Source organism: Ranitomeya imitator, chromosome 4 (assembly GCF_032444005.1).
Source record: "Ranitomeya imitator isolate aRanImi1 chromosome 4, aRanImi1.pri, whole genome shotgun sequence".
NCBI lineage: Eukaryota > Metazoa > Chordata > Amphibia > Anura > Dendrobatidae > Ranitomeya > Ranitomeya imitator.
Window position 1 is genome coordinate 53,635,932 of NC_091285.1, and position 6,269 is coordinate 53,642,200.

The following is a 6,269-nucleotide window of genomic DNA, read 5'->3' on the forward strand; positions in this document are numbered from 1 at the left end:
AGGAAAAAAGTATTTTAATATTCTTAATTTAACCATACTTACCATACTTCAGCGCCTGCAAAAAACGTAAAATAATAAACCGTATACTACCTGTCCGCCGTAGTCCAATTAATAACGAGTGTCCCACGACGATCTCCCCTATAGAACAGTGACATCGGGTGATGTCACTGCTCTATAGGACCCTCAGTGACACACTGACAGGAGACAATGGCTCCCGCAGTGCGTCACTGAGAGGTTACCTTAGGACAAAGTCTCACTTTATGGCAATTGCTGCGTGGGAAAATTTCTCATACAGCAATGCCAAAAGTGAGACTAGGGACTATTTTTTTTACAGCGGCGGAGGAATACAGTGCAGAAGGATACCTTCGTCCCGTCATTGTGTTCCCGGAGACCCTAGAGAGCGGACGCAACAGCTGATGCTGCCGTTCTCCACCGGAAATCGTCGTGGGAAACTCATGCATTTCTGCGGACAGGGAGTATATTGTTTGTTTGTTATTTTAATCTTTTTTACAGGTTGACACTAGCTTCGGGTATCAAAGTGACAAGTAATGGTGAGTATGAACTCTATGTTTAATGTACTGTATGTCTGTATGTATGTATTGTATGTAATGTATGAATGTATTGTATGTAGTATGTATGTAGTATTTTTTATTTATTTTTTTTACATTCAACACATTAGCCGGATGATGGGACTACTACTCTCCCATCATTGGCTAATGTGTCAATCACTGTCACTGTTGCAGGCATCGTCCAATGGGACTTGTATTATGGTATTGCGCATTGCGAATTGAGATACTAATTTGGCTTTTATCCTAAGTCATATTGCACGACTCGTTAAAGGGTTCATTGTGACTTGTAGGATCGCTACTTCCAACAGGTGGCGCTATAGAGTTTAAGTCCTCTTTTTCTCAGAAGAGGCAATTTGCATATTATATTTCCCAGAGGAGCATTGCACGGCAAATAAGCCTCCTTATCTTGACAAGCCAGAGATGGTATGTCACTCTCCATAAGGAGAAACAATGCCCCTTAGACCCCAGTCCAGAGCCTCTCACCTAGCCAAATTAGTTCTCATGCTTCGCACTGACGAGGGCCAACAGCCCGAAACACCGTGTCTGCGAATTGTGATACTAATTTGGCTTTTATCCTAAGTCATATTGCACGACTCGTTAAAGGGTTGATTGTGACTTGTAGGATCGCTACTTCCAACAGGTGGCGCTATAGAGTTTAAGTCCTCTTTTTCTTAGAAGAGGCAATTTGCATATGAAAGAATTGAAACATTTCTTATATAATGAAACCATATGATCATTATATTCAACAAAGCAATATTCTTGTAGACATTACTTTATTAAATATTGATTTTTTTTTTCTTGAGATAAAAATGAAAAATAAAAATGAAGAAACAATTAAAAATGAAAAATAAAAATGAGAATAAAAAATAAGAATAAGAATAAGGCCTTTATGATGACAAATGCTGAGGTTATGTCTCAGTAACACATTCCCTTAATATTTTCATCATCTAAATGTTGTCATAACCTTGGATTACCAAAATATTGAAATTATGTAACTTTGCATATAATACCCTTTATTAGAGGAAAAAAATTACTTTTATAATACTTAATGTTATTATACCCAATAATACCTTGTTAATATTTCTTCTTTATTAAAATGTGTGAAGAAGAGGTATTGATGAAATGTGATGATGATGTGATCAGGATCAAAAACACATTTCCCCCTTAAAGGGACACTGTCACCTGAATTTGGAGGGAACAATCTTCAGCCATGGAGGCGGGGTTTGTGATTCACCCTTTCCTTACCCGCTGGCTGCATGCTGACTGCAATATTGGATTGAAGTTCATTCTCTGTCCTCCGTAGTACATGCCTGCACAAGGCAATCTTACCTTGTGCAGGCATGTACTACGGAGGACAGAGAATGAACTTCAATTCAATATTGCAGCCAGCATGCAGCCAGCGGGTAAGGAAAGGGTGACTCAAAAACCCCAAAACCCCGCCTCCATGGCTGAAGATTGTTCCCTCCAAATTCAGGTGACAGTGTCCCTTTAATATAAAAAAATATTTTTTATGAAAATAATTAATTTTATAACTGTCATATCAGCTTGTGCCATATATTTGTTTGAAGATGTGTACTCATCTATGTAACTATTAAAAAAAACCCACTGAATATCATAAAATGATCATTTGGAAAAAATGTTCTAAATGTAGATTTTCTTGATAAACCATATTGATGTGTGATTGCACTTATTCACTATTAACTAAATCAAGAAATAATAATTACTAAAGAAATATAGAAATATATGTTGAGTAGATAATTTTTAAATATATCTTAATATTCTAATTATTTAACTGAATCTTATTTTCTCATAAACACAAGTTGTTGTTTTTTTTTCAACATACCGTTTTTTTTTCAACATACCATAAATCATGAGGCCTCTGTCATCCTGTGCATACATATTCCACATTCCACATAGTCTCTCTTACGTTACACATCACTCTTAGCAGCTGCTCATACACTCATCTGTCATCTGTCACTCAGACTGTGACTCACATAGAAGTTGAAACTACATATTTCACATACAAAGAATAAGAACACAGGTACACTAACCCAAATTACTAACACTATGTTCTAACCCATAGATAGGACCCATCCACAAGAAACCCGAGTTGAATGTTCTACAGCTAAATCGGTACAGGGCCTGCAACCAAATCCATTTGAACGTAAAGCTTCCTCTTACAACTCTAAAATGAAACAGGGGTGTGACATGTCATGCCATGCAGTGGGGAAAACAAGTTTTAGATTATGTTACAGAGAGAAAACTTACAGTACACAAATTTTAGATTGCTATGTATTATTATTTTAAGTGTTAAATATAAAATCATGCAGTTATTATAACTTCCTGTGGGAAATAAAGACATAAATTCATATAAGAGTTTTGTTTTTGTTTTTTTCAATTCCTGCTTTGAAATTAAAGCTCTATGGAAAAATAAAAGATAAAGGTTAATTTCATATTTATTTAAAAACAAAGTAATTTAAATATCTTATACATATGTATATATTTAATAAATGTATTTAATATAATTCTAAATATTATTACTGGAGTAAATTTTTAATTATTTCACTATACATATAAAAAATACAGTTAATATAATCTCTACTTATACAATATGCTACAGTATTTACTATATACTATATTAATATATATCTGCAGAATTATATTGTATAAAATAATTACATTAATAAATAATACATTGTATAACTCATCATATAATATAATTACATTTTTAGCCAATTCCTAAACCAAACTTTACCTCTCTGTCGATAATTTGTTGAAAACCTAAAATTGCCATCTTTAGACTTACGAGTTGTGATAATGGAGTATTCAGCTCACCCCCTATGCTCACCTGCTTCTGTCTATCAATTTCCGCCATCTTTACAGACAGATCTGGCCTTTCAGCTTTTAACCCATTCAGACCAACTTCTTTAATGGACTCATAGGCTTTGTAGCAAATATGTAATTTCCTTCGTACTTCATAGATTTGATTTTGGATCAGGTTTGAAGATTTTGATTTTGTTTTTTGATAAGATTGAATTATGTTATTAGTTTTCAAATAATTTGATTTTCTTTCAAGATTCTCATGTTTTCTAGAAAAATCAAGGGATTGCGCACATTCAAATAAAGAATCTTTTTGTGACGCAATAACACGAGATGCAGGATTTAAGAATCTAAATTTGTTTACAAAACAATGTATCATTGATTGTTTCTTGAAATTAGTAATGACCATTCTGTACACCCTTTCTTTTTTCCTAGATACTAGCTTAGAATCTAACTTTAGATTTGCTATCTTGCATTCTGCAAATAAGCTAAGCCAAAATATTTCTACGTTTTTAGACTTTTCACCTAGACTTAAAAATTCCAGCGAACTTGAATACGTATTAAATAAATCCATTTTTCTTACCTTGAAATATCTCAGCTTGAAGTTCCTTTGCTGTACAATGCTGGGCTCTGGTCATCAGCACGTCTGTCTTCAGCACTTCCGATGCTAGTGCTTGTCAAACCGTCTTGCACCTGTTAGGCTCTGTTACTCATAGGCTCTTGTGACATCTTTGTGACTTGAAGTTTGGAAGTGGAATTCCTGAAAACTTGCACAACATCTAGTGGAGCTCTTCTGTCTTCCCCAAGATGAAGGAAATTCACGCAAAAATAGCACAAAAAATCAAAACTGGCTGGCTTGGCCAATGTTAAATATGCTTATTTTGCACATTTATTTAATCAGGACTATTCACCAGGTGCTTACTCTTAAATAAAAATGTCATGGTATTCTCATAAAAAGTATAGTGGTTTATTGAATTGTCCACAGAAAAACCACATTGCAGCAAAACATAAAAGTAGATGAAATAGTTACGAATAGATTGTCCATGTGTAAATATCAGCGCTTGTCTTGTTACTCATCTTTCCCAAGGTCCTGAATGGTAAAACCATCTGTCTGTGTGAACGTTGAAGTCATCATGGCTACCAGCTGTTGCTTCCTTGTCTGATGTTCATGGAGAATGATGGTGAAGGCAGGAGGTGGCAGCCCCCACGTGACAAAAGCCCCCCACCCTCCTAAGAGACCTTATTTATATGTCCCACAGACCACGTGTCCTCTGTATATAGCATTGACTTATACTCTGAGCTACATACACAGAAATAGCTTTTGGTAATGTCAGCAAGAAGCAATGTGCTCAGTGCAGAGTAAGAATAAGAATAATTCAATTAATAATTAGTATTTTACAGTAGGACAGGAGCTGCAAGAAAGATACACAGGCAGACACACACACAGACAGACAGAGATCATACTCACCCACCGCGACACTGTGAAGACTGAACCACTTCACCTCTGGATCTTCAGTGACTGAAGATCCAGAGTGAAGTCCTGCCGCGCTCCGCAGTGGAGAATCCTCTTCTTGTACCGACATCGTGGCTCCGCCTCCTTTCTCAAAGGTAGCTGAACAAACTCTCATCTGATCTAATCCGAGGGAGCGATTATATAGCTGAATAGGTAGCGCCTAGAAGCTTCTGTTGGGATCAGAGAAGGCTGCCGCATGCCGTAAGCTAAGCATTAGGTACAGGGAGGGTACGAAGGAAGTCTGGCTAGCCAGGTCAGTGGATACCTACGCAGGTCAGGTCCCATGACTCTGCCACTCTGCACCAGCCACTGAGATGTAGGACCGTAGCCAGGTCCCTACACTTTCAATAATTTCTCTTTTGTTAAATGTTCCTTATAATTAGAAATGGTTCACAGCAAAGAGACGTGTATTTTACATGTTTTGAGATATTTATCCCTATATTTGAGGGAGGCCCCGCTTGGTGGGTGGCCCAGGGCCCGGGCCCCTTGGACCCCCCCCTAAATCCGGGCCTGGTCTGCATAAGTCCCCTCTAAAATGTAAAGTACTGCCAAATATGTTGGCGCCACAGAAATATAAATAATTATTAGAATAGCTTTTCTAATCTACTTTAATTAAATGCAAGTGCTTCTAAAAAAATTAGAATATCGTTGAAAAGTTAATTTATTTCAGTTCTTCAATACAAAAAGTGAAACACATATATTATATAGTCATTACAAACAGAGTGATATATTTCAAGTATTTATTTCTGTTAATGTTGATGATTATGGTTTACAGCCAATGAAAACCCAAAAGTCATTATCTTAGTAAATTAGAAAAAAAACCTGTAAAGGCTTCCTAAGCATTTAAAAATGTCCCTTAGTCTGTTTTAGTAGGCTCCACAATCATGGGGAAGACTGCTGACTTGACAGATGTCTAGAAGGCAGTGATTGACACACTCCACAAGGACGGTAAACCTCAAAAGGTCATTGCTAAAGAAGCTGGCTGTTCGCAGAGTGCTGTATCCAAGCATATTAATGGAAAGTTGAGTGGAAGGAATGTGTGGTAGAAAAAGGTGAACAAGCAACCGGAATAACCGTAGCCTTGAAAGGATTGTTAAGAAAAGGCCATTCAAAAATTTTGGGAAGATTCACAAGGAGTGGACTGCTGCTGGAGTCATTGCTTCAAGAGCCACCACACAGACGTATCCAGGACATGGGCTACAAGTATCGAGTTCATTGTGTCAAGCTGCTTATGACCAATAGACAATGCCAGAAGCATTTTACCTGGTCCAAGGGGAAAAAGAACTGGACTGTTGCGCAGTGGTCCAAGGTGTTGTTTTCATATGAAAGTAAATTTTGCATTTCATTTGGAAATCAAGGTCCCAGAG